Source organism: Arachis ipaensis, chromosome B6, assembly GCF_059453495.1.
Source record: "Arachis ipaensis isolate K30076 ecotype BB chromosome B6, ASM5945349v1, whole genome shotgun sequence".
Taxonomy (NCBI): Eukaryota; Viridiplantae; Streptophyta; class Magnoliopsida; order Fabales; family Fabaceae; genus Arachis; species Arachis ipaensis.
Window position 1 is genome coordinate 53,769,881 of NC_142441.1, and position 20,848 is coordinate 53,790,728.

At 35.3% G+C, this 20,848-nt stretch overlaps 1 non-coding gene across 1 annotated transcript; it reads left to right on the top strand.

Moving 5' to 3' along the window:
- The first annotated feature begins 3,007 nt into the window (after positions 1-3,007).
- LOC148555611 (small nucleolar RNA R71) lies at positions 3,008-3,111 on the top strand. The gene has a single exon (XR_015886984.1). It is a non-coding gene; the product is annotated as a small nucleolar RNA R71 (small nucleolar RNA).
- Positions 3,112-20,848: the final 17,737 nt, after the last annotated feature.

Below are 20,848 nucleotides of genomic sequence, written 5' to 3' on the forward strand. Positions count from 1 at the left end.
TTCTAGGACATTCATAGCCTTAAGACATAGACACTTAGACACTAGTGATCATGTAATAAGACACACACATAAATAAACATGAAGCATAAAACTGAAAAACAGGAAAAATAAGAACAAGGAGATTAAGGAACGGGTCCACCTTAGTAAGGGTGGCGTCTTCCTCTTCTTGAAGAACCAATGGTGCTCTTGAGCTCCTCTATGTCTCTTCCTTGTCTTTGTTCCTCCATCCCTAGTGATTTTGGTGCTCTTATCCTTAGTTGCTCCCAATAGTTGTGTGGAGAAAAATGTATCCCTTGAGGCATCTCAGGGATTTCTTGGTGAGGGAATTCCTCATGCTCTTGTTGAGGTCCATGAGTGGACTTTCTTGTTGTGCAGTCAAATGCTCTACTACTGAGCTGTGGACCCTTGAGATGAATCTCTCCATCTCCCATGACTCAGAGGTGGAAGCTTTTGCCTTCCCTTTCCTCTTTCTAGAGGTTTCTCTGGCCTTAGGTGCCATTAATGCTTATGGAAAAACAAAAAGCAATGCTTTTACCACACCAAACTTAAAATGTTTGCTCGTCCTCGAGCAAAAGAAGAGAAGAGGGAGTAGAAGAAGAAGAAAATAGATGAGAGGGAGAGGTGTGAGTAGTTTGGCCAATGGGGTTTTAGGTGGTGATGATGTGTGAAAAAGAAGAAGTGATGGTTTGAAATTGAGTGGGTGGGTGTAGGTGGGTTGTATGATGGTTTTGGAGGGGTAATGGAGGTGATTGGTGGAGGTTATTTTGGGGAAGAGGGTGATGAAAAGGTGTGAAGAGGAGAGAAGAAGAGGTGGGGATCCTTTGGATTCTACAGATCCTGAGGGGATCCTGTAGGATCCACAGATCCAGTGGGGCCAAGGACTTAACATCCATGCTCTAATTTGGCATGTAAAACACCCTTGCTGTGCAATCCTAGCATTTAACGCCAGACTGCTGCTTGTTTTTGGCGTTAAACGCCCAAATGTAGCCTGTTTCTGGCGTTTAACGCCAGGTAGATGCTTGTTTCTGGCATTAAACGCCAGTGTGGTGCTTGTTTCTGGCGTTAAACGCCAGACAGATGCTTGTTTCTGGCGTTTAAACGCTAGAATGCTCCTCCTCCAGGGTGTGCTATTTTTAATGATGTTTTTCATTTTTCAGTAGTTTTTGTGACTCCACATGATCATCAACCTAATAAAACACGAAATAAAAATAAAAATAAAAATAAAATTAAATATAATTAAATAACATTGGGTTGCCTCCCAACAAGCGCTTCTTTAATGTCAATAGCTTGACAGTGAGCTCTCATGGAGCCTCACAGATGTTCAGAGCATTGTTGGAACCTCCCAACACCAAACTTAGAGTTTGAATGTGGGGGTTCAACACCGAACTTAGAGTTTGGTTGTGGCCTCCCAACACCAAACTTAAAGTTTGACTGTGGGGGCTTTGGTTGACTCTGTAGTGAGAGAAGCTTTTCATGCTTACTCTCCATGGTTACAGAAGGATATCCTTGAGTTTTAAACACAAGGTTGTCCTCATTCAGTTGAAGGACCAACTCTCCTCTGTCCACATCAATCACATCTCTTGCTGTGGCTAGGAAGGGTCTTCCAAGGATGATGGATTCATCCTCATCCTTTCCAGTGTCTAGGATTATGAAATCAGCAGGGATATAAAGGCCTTCAGCCTTTACTAGCACGTCCTCTATTAGTCCATAAGCCTATTTTCTTGAGTTGTCTGCCATCTCTAATGAGATTTTGGCAGCTTACACCTCAAGGATCCCAAGTTTCTCCATTACAAAGAGTGGCATTAAGTTTATTCCTGACCCCAGGTCACACAGAGCTTTCTCAAACGTCATGGTGCCTATGTTACAGGGTATTAAGAATTTACCAGGATCCTGTTTCTTTTGAGGTAATTTCTGCCTATCCAATGCATTCAGTTCATTGGTGAGCAAGGGAGGTTCATCTTCCCAAGTCTCAATACCAAATAATTTGGCATTTAACTTCATGATTGCGCCAAGGTACTTAGCAACTTGCTCTTCAGTAACGTCTTTATTCTCTTCAGAAGAAGAATACTCATCAGAGCTCATGAAGGGCAGAAGGAGGTTTAATGGAATCTCTATGGTCTCTAGATGAGCCTCAGATTCCTTTAGTTCCTCAAAGGGATACTCCTTATTGGTTACTGAACGTCCCAGGAGGTCTTCCTCACTAGGATTCACGTCCTTCTCCTCCCTTGTAGGTTCGGCCACGATGGTCAAATCAATGGCCTTGCACTCTCTCTTTGGATTTTCTTCTGTATTGCTTGGGAGAGTACTAGGGGGAGTTTTAGTGACCCTTTTACTCAGCTGGCCCACTTGTGCCTCCAAATTTCTAATGGAGGACCTTGTTTCATTCATGAAACTGAAAGTTTCCTTAGATAGATCAGAGACTTTATTTGCTAAGCTAGATGGATTCTGCTCAGAATTCTCTGTCTGTTGCAGAGTGGATGATGGAAAAGGCTTGCTATTACTAAACCTGTTTCTTCCACCATTATTAAAGCCTTGTTGAGGCTTTTGTTGATCCTTCCATGAGAAATTTGGATGATTTCTCCATGAGGGATTATAGGTATTCCCATAAGGTTCACCCATGTAATTCACCTCTGCTATTGCAGGGTTCTCAGGTTCATAAGCTTCTTCTTCAGAAGATGCCTCCATAGTACTGTTGGATGATTTCTTCAATCCATTCAGACTCTGAGAGATCATATTGACTTGATGAGTCAATATTTTATTCTGAGCCAATATGGCATTCAGAGTATCAATTTCAAGAACTCCCTTCCTTTGGGGCGTCCCATTACTTACAGGATTCCTCTCAGAAGTGTACATGAACTGGTTATTAGCAACCATGTCAATGAGTTCCTGAGCTTCTGTAGGCGTTTTCTTTAGATGAATGGATCCACCTACAGAATGGTCCAATGACATCATTGATAACTCAGACAGACCATCATAGAATATATCCAGGATGGTCCATTCTGAAAGTATGTCAGAAGGACACTTTTTGGTCAGTTGCTTATATCTCTCCCAAGCTTCATAGAGGGATTCACCATCCTTCTGTTTGAAGGTTTGAACATCCACTCTAAGCTTACTAAGCTTTTGATGAGGAAAGAACTTAGCTAAGAAAGTCGTGACCAGCTTATCCCAAGAGTTCAGGCTATCTTTAGGTTGAGAGTCCAACCATATTCTAGCTCTGTCTCTTACAGCAAATGGGAAAAGCATAAGCCTGTAGACCACGGGATCAACCCCATTGGTCTTAACAGTATCACAGATCTGCAAGAATTCAGTTAAGAACTGAAAAGGATCTTCTGATGGAAGTCCATGAAACTTGCAGTTCTGTTGCATCAGAGAAACTAATTGAGGCTTTAGCTCAAAATTGTTTGCTCCGATGGCAGGGATTGAGATGCTACTTCCATGTAAGTTTGGAATTTGGTGTAGTAAAGTCACCAAGCATCTTCCTTGCATTGTTATTATTTTCGGCCATGTCTCATTCTTTTTCAAAAATTTTTGTCAGATTTTCTCCAGAGAGTTATGCTTTAGCTTCCCTAAGCTTCCTCTTCAGAGTTCTTTCAGGTTCAGGATCGGCTTCAACAAGAATGTTCTTATCCTTGTTCTTGCTCATATAAAAAAGAAGAAAACAGAAAAGAAGAGGAATCCTCTATGTCACTGTATAGAGATTCCTCTATGTGAGTAGAAGAAGAAAAGAAATTCGAACACAGAAAGAGGGAGAGGGTTTGAATTTTTAAGAAGAATAGAAGTGTTAGTAGATAAATTAAATAATTAGAAGGAGAAGAGAGAGGGAAGAATTTTCGAAAATAATTGAAAAGAAAAGAAAAATATTTTTGGTTTTAATTTAAAATTAAAATTAGAATTCAAAAATTAAAAAAAATAAAAATTAAATTAAATTAAATTAAAATTTAAAACAATTAGTTAATAAAAAAGGAATTTTGAAAAAGAGGAGGGTGATTTTCAAAAATTAGAGAGAGAATTAGTTACGTTGTTTTGAAAAAGATATGATTGAAATAGTAAACTTTTAAAATCAAACAAAAACGTAAGATTAATTTGAAAAAGATTTGAAGATCAATTTTGAAAAGATAAGAGGTTAGAAAGAGGTTAGAAGGGATTTTGAAATTGATTTTGAAAAAGATGTGATTTAAACTTATTTTGAAAAAAATTTGAAAAAGAAATTTAAAAAGATTTGATTTTGAAAATTAAAGTTGATTACTTGACTAACAAGAAACAAAAAGATATGATTTGGAAATTTAAAGATTGGACCTTTCTTACTAGGCAAGTAACAAACTTAAAACTTTTGAATCAATCACATTAATTGTTAGCATTAATTTTGAAAATATGAAATAAAAATAAGAAAAAGATTTTTGAAAATCATTTTGAAATTTTCGAAAATCATAAAAGAAAAATGAAAAAGATTTGATTTTTGAAAAAGATTTGAAAAAGATAGAATTTTTAAATTGAAAATTTGATTTGACTCAAAAGAAACAACTAAATTTTAAAAAGTTTTGAAAAAGTCAACTCAAATTTTCGAAAATTTATGAGTGAAATAAGGGAAAGATATATTTATTCGATTTTTGAATTTTAATGATGAGAGAGAAAAACATCAAAAAGACTCAGTGCATGAAAATTTTGAATCAAAACACATGATGCATGCAAGAACACTATGAATGTCAAGATGAACACCAAGAACACTTTGAATGTCAAGATGAACTTCAAGAACATATTTTTTTTGAAAATTTTTAAGAAAAGAAAAACATGCAAGACACCAAACTTAGAAATTTTCAAACTTTAGACACTAACAAATTGAAAATGCATATGAAAAATAAGAAAAGACACAAATCAAGAAAATATGAAGATCAAACAAGAAGACTTGTCAAGAATAACTTGAAGATCATGAAGAATGCAATGCATGAATTTTCGAAAAATGCAAGAAAGAGATAAACATGCAATTGATACCAAACTTAAAAACTGACACAAGACTCAAACAAGAAACATCAAATTTTTGGTTTTTATGATTTTATTAAATTTTTTTTGTATGTTTTTCGAAAATTATTTTGAAAAAGAAAATAAGGACTTCAAAAGTTTTAATAGGAATTCCAGGAATCTTGCAATGTTAGTCTAAAGCTCTAGTCCAGGAATTAGACATGGTTTACTAGCCAGCCAAGCTTTCAGTGAAAGCTCCGGTCCAAAACACTAGACATGGCCAATGGCCAACCAAGCTTCAGCAGATACAAATCAGACATACAACAGCTGATACTTCATTCAACTTGCTTCTGTGCTGATGAGTGGAAGCCTCAGTCCAAAAAAAATTGGACATGGCTTTACAGCCAGCCAAACTTCAACATGTTTCATGAAACTCTAGAATTCCTTCTTAAAAATTCTGAAGAACATAATTTAAATTTTTTTTTTGAAAATTATTATTATTATTTTTTTTTGGAATTTTTTTCGAAAATAATAAGAATAAAAACAAAAACTTAAAATTAAAATAAAATGACCTAATCTGAGCAACAAGATGAGCCGTCAGTTGTCCAAACTCGAACAATCCCCAGCAACGGCACCAAAAACTTGGTGCACGAAATTGCGATCATCAACAATGGCGCCAAAGACTTGGTGCTCTCAAACGTGAATCACACTTTGTCACAACTTCGCACAACTAACCAGCAAGTGTACTGGGTCGTCCAAGTAATAAACCTTACGTGAATAAGGGTCGATCCCACGGAGATTGTCGGCTTGAAGCAAGCTATGGTCATCTTGTAAATCTCAGTTAGGCGGATTCAAATGGTTATGGTGAATTGATAATAAAAGATAAATAAAATATAAACTAGGATAGAGATACTTATGTAATTCATTGGTGAGAATTTCAGATAAGCGTATAGAGATGCCTTCGTTCCTCCTGAACCTCTGCTTTCCTGCTGTCTTTATCCAATCATTCCTACTCCCTTCCATGGCAAGCTTATGCAGGGCATCACCGTTGTCAATGGCTACATCCCATCCTCTCAGTGAAAATGGTCCAAAATGCGCTGTCACCGCATGGCTATTCATCTGTCAGTTCTCGGTCATACTGGAATAGGATTCAATCATCCTTTTGCGTCTGTCACTACGCCAAGCACTCGCGAGTTTGAAGCTCGTCACAGACATCCCTTCCCAGATCCTACTCAGAATACCACAGACAAGTGTATATCTTAGATAAGAAATAGGCTTGAGTTGAATAGAAAAACAATAGTACTTTGCATTAATTCATGAGGAACAGCAGAGCTCCACACCTTAATCTATGGTGTGTAGAAACTCTACCGTTGAAAATACATAAGTGATAATGGTCCAGGCATGGCTGAATGGCCAGCCCCCATAAAGGTCTAAGATAGCATAAAACTGATCAAAGATAGATCCGAAGATGTAAATACAATAGTAAAAAGTCCTATTTATACTAAACTAGTTACTAGGGTTTACAGAAATGAGTAAATGATGCAAAAATCCACTTCCAGGGCCTACTTGGTGTGTGCTTGGGCTGAGCATTCAGCTTTACACGTGTAGAGGCTTCTCTTGGAGTTGAATGCCAGTTTGTAACCTGTTTCTGGCGTTTAACTCCAGAATAGGGCAGGAAGCTGGCGTTGAACGCCAGTTTGCGTCATCTAAACTCGGGAAAAGTATGGACTATTATATATTTCTGGAAAGCCCTGGATGTCTACTTTCCAACGCAATTGAGAGCGCGCCATTTGGATTTCTGTAGATCCAGAAAATCCACTTTGAGTGTAGGGAGGTCAGAATCCAACAGCATCTGTAGTCCTTCTTCAACCTCTGAATATGATTTTTGCTCAAGTCCCTCAATTTTAGCCATAAATTACCTGAAATCACAAAAAAACACACAAACTCATAGTAAAGTCTAGAAATGTGTTTTTTATTTAAAAACTAATAAAAATATACTAAAAACTACTAAATCATACTAAAAACTATGTAAAAACAATGCCAAAAAGCATATAAATTATCCGCTCATCATATATATATGCAAAAATAAGAAAATGCAACTAAAAATCCTAGAAAACTAAGAATGAAATGCAAAATTGTTGAGATTAAAAATTTGTCACCCCAAAAATGCCGACTGGTCGGACGACCCCCCCACACTTAAAAGTTTGCACCGTCCTCGGTGCATTCAAAGATGAGCAAGGGGGTACGACGACTCTCTGGATTGCTACCCTCAGTTGGTAGGTCAATCGGTTGCTGCGTGTTCTTTCTTCTGCTTCCGTTTTAGCTTATAATGACTCCTCCTGAAAATAGTAGACAAGATAAGAAGACAAGTAAATGCAAAAGCAAGGAAGCATACATTGTTTGAGTGAGGTACTAATCACTAGAATGGAGTGAGTGAATTAGTGTGACGTTAATGACAAAAAGGTGTGTGAGTCCTAAGATGCATGCGGTCTAAAACCACACTAGCATAAAGAGAACTATGTCAAAATTACCAAATAGGAATATGCACTTCACTCATCCTAGTGTGCTTGAGATGCTCTAAACTTGTGGGTTAAAACAACCAAACAAGCAATAAAGAAGCATGAAAGCATTCAAGCTAAAAACATATGGATGCATATGATCAAGAAACACAATGCATTAAGATAAATATACAACATCTAATATCAAGAAATTGCCTAATCAAAGAATATGATTCAAATCACATGGTGGCCAAATCATGCAATTCAAAAAGATCTAACATGCTTAAAGGCAAAGTCATATGTACTTGGTGTTCAAAAAATTAAGCATGAAAAGCTCAAAACCAAGTAACAAATTGTAACCTCAATCAAGCAATCCAACAATGAATAACAACAATGATTATGCTAAAATAGCATTCAATTAGTAATAAGCAGCACTATATAGTACACAAAACCAATAATCCAACACTTAGTATGAAAAAATAGAAAATTAAACAAAGATTAAACTAACTAAACAACTAACTAACTAAAAGAAAGGTTGTAGATGGTGTTTGGAAGTATTGGATGCGGAGTAGGAGAAAGGAAGAAGAAAGAAGAAGAAGGAAAGAAATGGAAAGAGGAGAAGAAAAGAAGTGTAGTGAAGGAGGGGCAGCCATGCGTACGCGTGCATGACGCGTGCGCGTGGGTGGTGGTGCAATGGATGCGACGCGTACGCGTGGGTCACGCATACACGTGCATGGCAAACCAGAGTGTCGACGCACACGCGTCCATCACGCTTACGCGTGGGTTGATGTTTGTGCCTCAGGCACAATGTTCGCACAGCGCAGGCATAACTCTCGGGTTTTTGGCTGGGAGGTGGAAATATGGTATCCACGCGTACGCATGTATGACGCGTGCGCGTGGATGGTCAAAAATTCTTTATGCACGCGTACGCGTGAGGCACGCTTCCGCATGGGTTGGTGCTCTGTTTTTTAAAATTTTTCTATGTTTTTGCACCAAACCAAGCATTCTAAACCTCCAAACAGCTACTAAAACACCATAAACCTTATCTAACATACTAAACTACCAAATAAACTCAACAAATCAATCAAAACATGAAATGAAACTAATTTTACCAATATTTACAAAAAAATGAAAAGATTTTACCATGGTGGGGTGTCTCCCACCTAGCACTTTTGTTTATTGTCCTTAAGTTGGACTTATGGGGAGCTTCTCTCAAGGTGGCTTGTGCTTAAATTCTTCTTGGAACTCCCACCAATGCTTGGTCCTCCATTGTGCCCCAAGATTTCTCATGAGTTGCACCAAGTCTTGATGGAGTTCTTCACAAGCTTGGGGCTCCCAAAGTCGATCCTCTTCTTGTAATCCGGGATCCCACACTTTATGTTCACACCCGTCTTGAAGTTGATCATTATTAGTCCATCCAGGTGGCAAGGAAGATGAATTCTCAATGAAGTGCCCAACAATCCTCCTAGACCCATCTAGTCGAGCACTATTCCAACCTTTATATTCCATCTTTGATGTATCAACCATAATGAGCCTTGATTTATAACGCCAACCACGAAACATCTTTTTCTTACGCTTCATCCCATAAAGCATCCTAATTTGACCATCCGTTTCAAGTAAGCCATACTCAATTGGGATAATAAAGCTAATAGAGATGAATTTTACCCACTTGAATGAAGGAGTAAATGACAACCTAGGTAAAGAAGCTTCTAAGGGTCTTGACAAAGCGTATCCCGTCCTCCTTTTTCTAAGGACCTCCACCTCCTCACAAGGTTTCTCAATCTCAATCCTTTTTTCAACAATTTTATCTAACTCTTTTCCCTTACTCAAATCATAAATGGAAGGATGAGAGAAATTTACCTCCACAATACTTTCAAATTCACCAGGAAAAGGTTCTTTAAGTTCAAAGGATTCTTTGCCACTAGGATTTGATGCTTAATCTTCAATTCCAAGGGAACTCAATTCTTGCTCTATCCCAATCAATTATTCATATGGAATATGCTTTAGAGGTTGTGCACATTCCTCCTTAGCATCAAGTTCAATCTTTTTGGAGGGGTTTTCTTCAACTCTATGTTTCCAAGGTGGTTTCGCATCTCCTAAGTCTTCAACCACTTCTTCCTTTTCTTCAACAATTGTAGCATCCTCCAATTGTTCCAACACAAAGCAACCTCCCTCATTTCTCACCGGAGTTTCCAATCTCTCCTTCATTCTATGCTCTTTATTTGATTCCCCACATGTTGCCATTGGAATTCCTTGAGTGTCCAAGCATTGGGATGCTAACCGGTTTACCACCTCGTCCATGGCGTCCGTGAATTATTGCACATCCCTTTTCATCTCTTCTTGCCCTTGGAGAAGAACACCAAGGATGTCATCCATTGGAGGTTGGGCTGGATGGAAGGGTTCATCATTTTGGAAAAAGGGTTCATAGTAAGAAGGTGGTTCTTCTTGGTCGGGTTGTGGTGGATCAACACTCTCCACTTTTTCCACTTGTTACACAACACGCTCCATGGTTGCTTGAAGTTGATCCAATACTTCCTTGAGATGATCCCTTGACTCTTGTTCTGCTTGGATAACATGATTTGGATCATATGGCTCTTGGATCGATGGACATAAATATTCTTCCATGGGAGGTTGTGGTGGAAAGTAGAATTCATCTTGTGGTTGAAAATTTTCATATATTGGAGGTGGTTCATCTTGATAATAATATAGAGGGGTGACTATTGAAAGTGGTGATGTTGGAATGGTGGTGGTTCCATATGTGGCTCATATGGCTCAAAAGGTGGTTGGTATGGTGGATATGGATTAGGGTCATATGAAGGTGGTTGGTGAAAAGGGAATTGTGAGTATGGTTAAGGGTCATGTTGAGGGTATGGCTCATAGGCATATGGTGGTGGTTCTTGAAAGTCACAAGGGGATTCACCATAACCATTGGATTGATATGCATCATAGAATGGCTCTTGTTCATAGTGTATTCGTGGAGGTTGTTGCCATGAAGATTGATCATATACATATGGCTCCTCCCACCTTTGAGTGTCCCATCCTTGATACACATCCTCAGTGAAGCTCCCATTTCCTACAACATAGTTGGAACTAAACTCATAGCCAAAGTGAGAATTCATAATGGAAAGAGAAAATAAAAACAAAAGCTAATAAGAAATAATGAAACAAAGTCCAAAAACTAGCAAAAACTAATAGGCAATCCAAAAATCAAGTTATTCACAATATTCACATATATACAATAACTAATAACATAACACCGTTGCAATCCCCGAAAATGGTGCCATTTTGATGAATGAATTTTTGTGTAGTTTAGAATTTCACAATTGAATTCTCATTGCAAGTATAGTTTCTAAACCAACAATAATCCTTTCATACAAAAGATTGTTTGTCACAAGTACAAACCCCTAAAAATAATAACCGAAGTATTCAAACCTCGGGCCGTTCTCCCTAGGAATTGCAATAAAGTGTTCTTGTTATTGGTTAGAGGTGTGTTTTGGGGTTTTTGATTTAAGAGACAAGAAATATAAATGGAAAAAGAAATAAACTAACAAATAGAAAAGCTCTTGGAAAGGAATGAGAATTAGAAGTCCTATCCTAGCTATCCTTATCAATTGTGATGAGAATTGTCCATTGCTCCCACTTAGTTAACCTCTAACCATGAAGGAGAGTCAAATGGATGGATTAACTTGAGTCCACAAGTCCTAGCCTAATCTAGATGAAAGACTAGCTTTAGAGGCATTCAAGTCAATTAGCAACTTCTAATTATCAATCAACAAGGGAATTAGATAACTCAAGAGTCACTAATTACTCTACTTAGGCCAAGAGGGGAAAAATCTACTCTATAATCCAACCAAGCATTTTATCAAACACTTGGAAGGCATAAAAGGAAAGTAAAATCAAATTGCAAGAAAAGTAAGTCTACACTAAAGCAAATCAACAATAAAGGATATCAAAACATAAATTGCATTAAAATGAAAATAGAAGAAACAAAAGTGCATCAACATAAAAGTAGAAAATTACGAGAATTAAATATTAAACTAGAGAGAGGAGATGTAGAAGAACAAGAATTGCAAAAGGAAAAGTAAATCAAAGCATGAAATTAACCTAGATCTAAGAAATCCTAATCTACCTCTAACCTAATTCTAGAAAGAAGAGAGAGCTTCTCTCTCTAAAACTAACTTTCCCTCCAAAACTAAACTGAACTAATGTGATCAAAGGTTGATGGAAGGTGTTGACTCCCCCTTGATTTCTGCCTTAAATAGCCTCAGAAATGAGTTGGATCTGGGCCTGAGAAGCCTAGAATTCGCCCCTAGCGTTTTGCCTATAAGTGAGTCACGTGCGAGCATCGACGCGTACGCGTCACTTAACAACTTCCTATCTACGCGTACGCGCCATGTACTCGTACGCGTCACCTTGCGACGTCACAATCCACGCATGCGCGTCTGGTGCGCGTGCGCGTCGATCTCAGCATCCCAAATCCTTGTTTCTTCATGAGTTCTCCACTTGCATGCTTTTCCTCTCCATCCCTTTGATCCATTCCTAGCCTTTCCAATCTGAATTCACTAACAAAAATATCAAGGCATCTAGTGGAATCAAAGGTGAATCAAAATTAACAATTAAGGGACTAAAAAGCATGTTTCCACACTTAAGCACAAATTAGGGAGAATATATAAAACCATGCTATTTTAGTGGATAAATATGGGAAAAGGGTGATAAAATCCCCCAAATTCAGCATTGGATACACCACCAAAAAGCAGTTAGTGCTAGATCTTGGTTAATTAAAAATTAGGAACTTTGCTTCATTCTCTCTGCTGTATTATTGTATTGCATCTGGGCTAGGCTTTATTTGTTTACTTTTGATCATTAACTATCTGCTAATCATTGATGTAACATAGACTTGTAGTATTTGTATTGTTTAAATTTGTATTATGCTTTATTAATTTTCAAGAGTACTTTGTATATAAATATTTAATTGAGTTTAATGAAATATTTCATTTTGTAGTAATTAATTTTAGTATATTTATATTATGTACAATAATAATCATTGTTGATAAAAATAATTTAAAATTTTAGAAAAATGATAGGTTGTTATTTCTAAAAGAGTAAGTATAATTAAAAAAGTCTTAAGATTTTAGCGGCAATAGTAATGACAACTAAAAGTGAATAATATTATAATTTTGGAATTATTTTTAGTGGCTATATAAATTGCTGGCAAAATAAATTTTGGCAACAATAGTAATGGCCACTAAAATTTAATAACATTGCAACCTTAGAATTATTTTTGGTGGCCATATAAATTGCCAAAAAATGGTTACTAAAAGTTATATACTTTTCGCGGTCATTAAAAAGGTCTTTACCGGCAAATGTTATAATTGCCACTAAAACTTTTTAGCGACAAAGCATAAGACGGATAATGTTTAATTGCCAGTAAATGTATTAGGGGCAATTTTTACTGCCTCTAAAAGCACAATAAATGGCCGCTAAAAGTAATTTTTTTGTAGTGGTTTAATTTAATTTAGGTTTGAGTAGAATTTCAATTTCAATTTTGAATTAGTTTCAAAGTTAGCTTAGTTTAGTTTTCTAATCTTAGTGGATTTAGGTTGATTAATTTAGGTTAGATTCAATACATTAGATTTCAAATTGTTGTAGTGTTTGGAATTTTCTAATTTTGTTATTTCCTACGTTGATGGCTGTATTGCTAAGAAATTATTGCTGAGATTGTTTGCTAATTGTTTAATTTTAGTTTAATTTAGTTTACGTTTGATTAGAATTTCAATTTTAATTTTGAATCAGTTTTAAATTTAGTTCAGTTTAGTTTTCTAATCTTAACGAATTTAGGTTGATTAAGTTAGGTTAGATTCAATACATTAGGTTTTGATTTGTTGAAGTGTTTGGAATTGTCTAATTGTGTTAATTGCTACGTTAATGACTGTTTTGATGAGAAATTATTGTTGAGATTATTTGATAATTTTATATTTGTAGACATGTTGACAGGTAGAAGTCCTGCGGATTAGGCTATTGGTGGTGGTCGTAGCCGTAGCCGAGATAGAGGGAGGGTTTCTTCCGGTAACCCCAAGACTTCTAGATCCTCTCCCTTTACTCCGACCACCCTGGTTCTAATATCCCGAGTCTTTTGGAAAATTAAATTTATTATATATGTTAAGAATTTTATTCTAAGAAAATTATTTAACTAAAAGTAATTAAATAAAAATTTATGGTACTTTGAATTTAAAAATAATTAGGAGTTATATATAATTTTCATAATATTCGAATTTCAAATTAATTAGTATTTTTATATAATCTTTATTATAATTAAATATTTGGTATAATTGAAATTATAATTTTGGTAATTCAAAAATAAGAAAGCATTGTGTAATTCAATTTAAGTAACTTCTATTATGAATAATTTATGATGTAATTTGAATTTTCTATTTTTAAAAAATAATCTATTAAAAATGATTAAATTAATTTTATAAATACTTTGATTTTAAGTTAATTAATATTTTTGTATAATTTTATTAGAATTGATTATTTTATATAATTTGAAATTAAGATTCTGGTGATGAAAAAATGATAAAAATTTATTTGATTTAACTTAGATAATTAATATTTTGGGTTTAAACTGTTTTTTATACAATGTGATTAATATGTTCATTTTTTAATTTAAATTAAAAATAATTATTTTAACTCTATTATATATTGATAAATAGTGTTCTTAAATATTTTTAATGGAGTACATTTGATTTTAAAATTATTATTCTATCCATCAATTTTATTAGTATATCTATCCTATCATTATCCTTTTATAAAAATCCTAACCCTAACCCTAAATTCATAAATAGGAAACCTTAATTTTGCCCTAAACCTAACCCTAGCTCCCTCAGCTACCACACCTTACCCCCTTTCTTCCTAAACGCACACAACCCCCCTGGGAGAGGAGAAAGAACGAGAGAGCTGATAGGGGAAAGAGAGCAGGCTACGCCACTACTGTGGTGGGTCATCGTCGTTGATGCCCAGCCACTCGCCGCACCATCAACATCGCCGAGAAGAGAAGGATGCACGTGAACGAGAGCGCGATGCTGGGGGAAGGAGGATGCAAGCCAGTGGTGGGAGGAAGAGCGTGATTTGTATAACGACCCGCATTTTTGAAAAAAATGTAAAGATAAATGAGTTCTAATTTATTTTATTAATTAGAGTACCTTATTTTTAAAAATTATTTTATTATAAGTAATTAAATTAATTTTACAACTATTTGAATTCAATCAAATTTAATGATAAAATATTTTAGATAATTAAAACTATAATTCTAGTAATTTATAAACAATAAAAATTATATGTATATTTTAATTTAAATAATTGATATTTTTAATTTAAAAATAGAGTTTAGTTAATATTATTATTATTGAGTTCAAAATCCACCAATACGAGTAAATATCGGTACTCTTCGGTGAACTTAGCTTGGCTAATGTTTCATTGTATATCTTTTATCATTATATTACTAATGTCGTTTATATTAGTAACTCATACATATTATTACTTGTGTTTTAATATATCCAGTTTTCATAATTATCCATTTAAGATATTTATAACTTGAATCGCTGACTCAGTAGTAAAAATGAGTGACACGTAACCCCCACATGTCATCCAAACATTAAGCAAGATAACTTACCATTAATAATCATCATCATCAACGTTACTTTTTGGAGAAAAGAAAAAGAAAGGACTGTGGGTGAGAGAGAGATTCCCACGGAACCTCCGAGCTTCCAAGCTTGATTTCTTGCGATCCATAACTCCAATAAAAAATCTAATCCAATAAAAGTGTTCGTATCCTCCTTCTCTACACGTTGGTATTATTTTTGTCCGGTAGAAGTTGATGGTGACGTATCTCCCATTCCCTTTGAGTTCGGCTAATTGTAGTTCTAGCAGGCACAGATGATTTCTGATGTTTTCCTCTTCAGCAGCTCGGTCAGAAAGCTTCTCCAGAATTTTTGTTGTTGTGATTTCTACACGAAGGTAAGGTTTTGGTAATTTTATAAAATTGGATGTGAGTTTGATAAGTGAATGTTGGTTTGATTTATTGTTGTTTGAGTTTAATTAAGTTTATGTTGAATTATTGTTGTTTGCTTGAGATTTGGTTTGGCTATGTATGAATAGCCAGCTAGAGTGTTTTGATGATTTTGGGACTATTATGATGTGTTATTTTGAAAATAAACTACATGAGGTTTGAGCACCGCAAGATTAAAGTGAATTCTGTGAAAAATTGGTTACTGAACCCGTTGAAAAACTGGTTCAAAATCAAGTAATTTTGATGAACTTTTGATAAGTTTGATTTGGTCCCTTGATAACATAAAATCCTTATGTTTTGATTATTTTATGTCCAAAATATAATTAAGAAAGAGTTTTGGAGGGTGAAAATTAATTAAAAGAAAGTTTGGAGGTTAAAACGAAATTTTTAGAAGTTTAGTGATTAAAGTATAATTTCTAAAAAATTTTGGGGATCAAACTAAATTTTCAAAATTTTTTAGAATTATATTACTTGATTTTGAATTACTAAAGAAATGATTATGTTTTTAGTTTTATCGAGAAGAGTATTATGATTGAATTTGATTTATCAAGAAAAGAGTTTGAGAAACGGTTTAAATGGGACCCGAAAAGGATGGCAAAGTCTGGGTTTTAGGGGAGGTGTTGTCAAAATTTTTAGAAGGATTTTGACGATTTTTATTTTGGTTAATTTGGATTGAAAGACGTGTTTTATTTGATTTTGATTTATTTAAAAAAACACATAAATTATGATTAAGTTTAAATGATTTGGTTTTAAAATGAGATTGGTTGTCGCTCCCCTGAAATTTAGAGGCCTTGCCGAAGGGTTTAACTATTAAATAGTTTATCTTTGTCTTTTGAAAAGAGTTTAAATTCGAAAACGGATTAAAATACAAGTAATATTTTGAAAGGAAAGGGTTAAGGGTTTCAGTTTTGGTATAGGAGGAAGATTAGTATTTAAACTGTATTTTTGAAGGGTAACACTGTATTTGTGTATAAAAGTTTTAAAATAAGGTTATATAAACTAAGTTTTAAAAAAAAAAAATATATATATATATATATATATATATTTACTATTTAAAATATCTTATCTATATTATTGTTATTATTATTTTATTAAGAATATTATCTAGTGAAGATATTATTAATATTATTATAAATGAGAGAAGAGTAAACAGAGTAATCGTAAAAGCTTTAGAGGACGCAAACTTAATTAAAGTACTTTATAATTCTTTTCCATAAGACATTTAGGAAAAGGCGAGGGAAGAATGTGAAGATGAACTATGATAAGGAATTAAAAGATTGAAGAGAAGAAGAGAGAACGAAAAGAAGTAAGAAAATAAAAGAGAAAGATGAGAAGGAAAAAGAAAAGAAGAAGAACAAAAAGTGAATCACATAATAAGTAAAAGGATCTCTGCCACAGAAGAGCAGAGAGCAGTGACGAGAAGGATGCATTCAGTAAAATGATCTCTGCCACAGTAGAGTAGAGATCAGTGACTAAAAAGATTTTAATGAACGTTTACCACAGCAGAGCAGATAGAAAAGAAGGTATTAATTAAAGGGATCACTTCTGCAGTAGAGTAGAGAGCGAAGATTGAAAAGAAATTGAGAGCGGTTTGGGCCTTAGTGCCAAGTGTCTGGTGAGGACGGCGATGCGTAACACTTAGTTGATACTATAGGGACGGCTCAGTGAGGACGGCGATGTGTAACGCTCCTTCGAGACCAAAAGGAAGGTTCCCCCATGAGGGCGGCGATGCATAACACTCATGGAGGGGACGTTGGCTGAGATAAGAACGGTGATACGAAACGCTTATCTCAGGACCAATGTTGGGAATCGGACAACAAACCGACACATGAGCTCATGGTCTGTATAGGACTAGGCATGCATCAAACTTCTTTGTGCATATTTGTTTGTGAATGTGTTTTCTATGATTGTGTGTGCTTGTGATTGAATTATATGTTCTGTAATTGCTGAGTTAGGTTATACTTTGTTGACTGTTGTTATTGACTGGGAACATAATGAAACGAACTTAACTTCTAACACCGATCCTACTAAGAACTCCCAGTTCTTACCCCCTATTTTCACCTCTTTCAGCTACAGGTGCAAAGGTCTAGTGTGGAGCTATAGGAGCACAGAAGATTCTGTTCACGAGTTGAGTTGTTAGAATTTATTTTCCCCTCATCGTTTATTTTTTTTCATTTTCAGATGGGTAGAATTTGTTTTGAGAATCTTGAAATAAGTCTATGTATTTAATGCTATGTGAATATATAAATATCTTTATGATTAAGTGATTGAAAATAAAGTCTCCTCTCGTCTTCTTAATTAAAGTTTGGTTCATATCCGCAAAGGCTCAATATTAAATAAAGATAGTATGTAATAAAAAGGTTTAGAGGTACGTGGCGCTTGGGCTTTTAGTACGATCATGAGGTGCTAAAAGCTAGTGTATTACATTATGGTATCAGAGCAGTTTGTTCTTGTTAGAGCCTTGGGGATGGACTGACTATGCTTCACTACATACTCTGAGTGTCTATCATGTAGTAGGACTTGTCTTAATGACAAGAGTTTAAGTTTCAGATGCATGATTATTTATTGATTTATGCTATTAGTCGACCATTGCATCTCTCGTGGTATTAGGTCTGGCCAACTTAATACTAATAACTCATGTATATGGAAACACTAATGGATTATCATAGACGAAATAGAAGTAATAGGTTATGCGAATCACGAGGTTTGGGAATGTTAGAAGTTGCGTTCTAAGGGTTGGATTTGTTTCGATATATACTCTTCATTCGTGCTATGTGACTTGGTGTCATCTTTTCTTTCACTGTTTATTCATTTATTTTTCATCTCTTCCATCATTTATTTCAATTCTTTTTTGAAACCAGAGTTGACTAACCATCTTTATCATTATTTGTACACTACCTCATAAATTCGGTACCTTTCGATTTGACCTTGAATTTGTTCTAATGCAACGCATAATCCTTAATTCATAAGCGATTTAAAACCTTGAGAGTTACAATACGTATCAAGCTAACTATGTGATTTGATCCTTCTGCTTCGCATTCTGCAACTTATGCGCTTCCTGCTCAGATTACAACCCTTGACTTTGTGTTCCTCTACATGAATGATATAATCCCTCGATAAAAATTTTTGAACTTGTTTTGATACCATAAACCATTTCTAGTACTTTTCTTCGAAAGTTCTTATTTTGGAATCTTCTTTGAAGAGAGTTTTGTTTTGATTCTTTTTCTATTTGATCCTATCTATTCACTCGAATCTTTTTGAATATTCATCCTTGACGTTGCTTGTATTTTTGTCTTGAATCTAGTTTCTTTTTTTTAGATTTTGAATTTATTTTATTGTAACAATTTTAGAGGGCGAAAATTTTTTTAAGGTAGGTAGAATGTAACAACCCGCATTTTTGAAAAAAATGTAAATATAAATAAGTTATAATTTATTTTATTAATTAGAGTTCCTTATTTTTAGAAATTATTTTATTATAAGTAACTATAATCTTATAACTATTTGAATTCAATCAAATTCATATTCTTATATATATATTTAATGATGAAATATTTTACATATTTAAAACTATAATTCTAGTAATTTATAAACAATGAAAATTATATGTATATTTTAATTTGAGTAATTGATATTTTTAATTTAAAAATAGAGTTTAGTTAATAGTATTATTATCGAGTTCAAAATTCGCCAATATGAGTAAATACCGGTACTCTTTGGTGAATGATGAGTGGATATTTTATACGCTGTTTGGCATCACTTTCATATAGTTTTTAGTGTGTTTTATTAAGTTTTTATTGAGTTTTTATAGGTTTTAGGGTTAAAATCATATTTTTCGATTCTACTATGAGTTTTTGTGTTTTTAGACAATTTCAGGTATTTTCTGGCTGAAATTGAGGAGCTGAAGCAGAAGTCCGACTCAGAAACAGAGAAAGCACTGCAAATGTTGTCTGGATCTAACCTACCATCATTCGGAAGAGATATTCTGGAGCTACAGAATTCCAAATGGAGCACTCTATATGGCTATGGAAAGCTGACTTCTATAGCTTTCTAGCAATATGTAATAGTCCTTACTTTGATTCGGATTAGAAGGCCCAAAACTGGCGTCCACGCCAGCTACCTGCCCCCTTCCAGGCGTCCAGCACCCAAAGAGCAGAGACCAATGTACAAACGCCCAAAGAGGACCCCTAACTGGCGCTCCACACCCCAGAGACCTCATAGCACGTGAATCTCATCAAAGCTCAGCCCAAACACTCACCAAGTGGGCTCCAGATGTGGATTTTAGCACCGAATAGACTGTTTTATCCTTACTAGTCATTAATTTAGTATTTAAGGGATTATGTTTATGTAATTCACACCTTTTTACGAACAACATACTATCATTCAGCATCATTCACATTTTATACTGTTTTTTCATCAGTATGAGTTTCTAAACCTCCTAGGTGGAGGGGAGGAGCCTTGCTGAGTCCTATGAATTAATAAAAGTATTACTGTTTTCTCTTTGATCCATGTTTGATTAATTCTAAGATGTATATCTGATCTTCATCGTGGTGAATAGGATGATCTAACAAATTAGCTCTATTCATCACCTTAAGACGAACGTGCCTGACAAACACCCGCGTCTACTTGGGTTCAGAATGCATCTTTCATCGGACAAGGACGAACCAATAGCTATGTTTATACATCTCTCAGACGGCTAATCAACGACTTAGTTGGGGACTTCTAAAGACATCAGTTCAGCCAATTTTCGGGGAGATTAGGGCCTTTGTGGTAGAGGCTAGAACCCAAGTTGCAGCAATCTCTAATCCGGAATGAACTGTACGAGCTTCACCCTCAATCAGAATGGATCCGCACTAAACCTGGGGTTCAGATTTGGAGGAGTATTGGTAGCTGCTCAAACCAGTGTCAATTACATACATCCTGCCATTGAAGAAATCACTCACAAGAAAAGAGAGCAGTAATACCGGAGTTAATTCAGAAAGGCAAAGCAACTCCAATCCTCAACTCTATTCCTATCTCTATCATCCTAACACAATTCCGTATCCAACAACTACTTCTGATCTGCCTGACTAAGACCTGCAAAATAACCATAGCGTGCTTCAAACCACAATCCTCGTGGGATCGACCCTGACTCGCTCAGGTATTACTTGGACGACCCAGTGCACTTGCTGGTACTGCTGTACGAAAGTGTGGAGGTTCGTACGCACCAAGTTTTCGGCGCCATTGCCGGGGATTGTTGAGTTTGGACAAACTGAAGGATTGTCTTCCTCCCTAGATCAGGTAATTTTTAATTTTGTCTTCTTCAAAATATTCGAAAAAATTAAGAACCTTT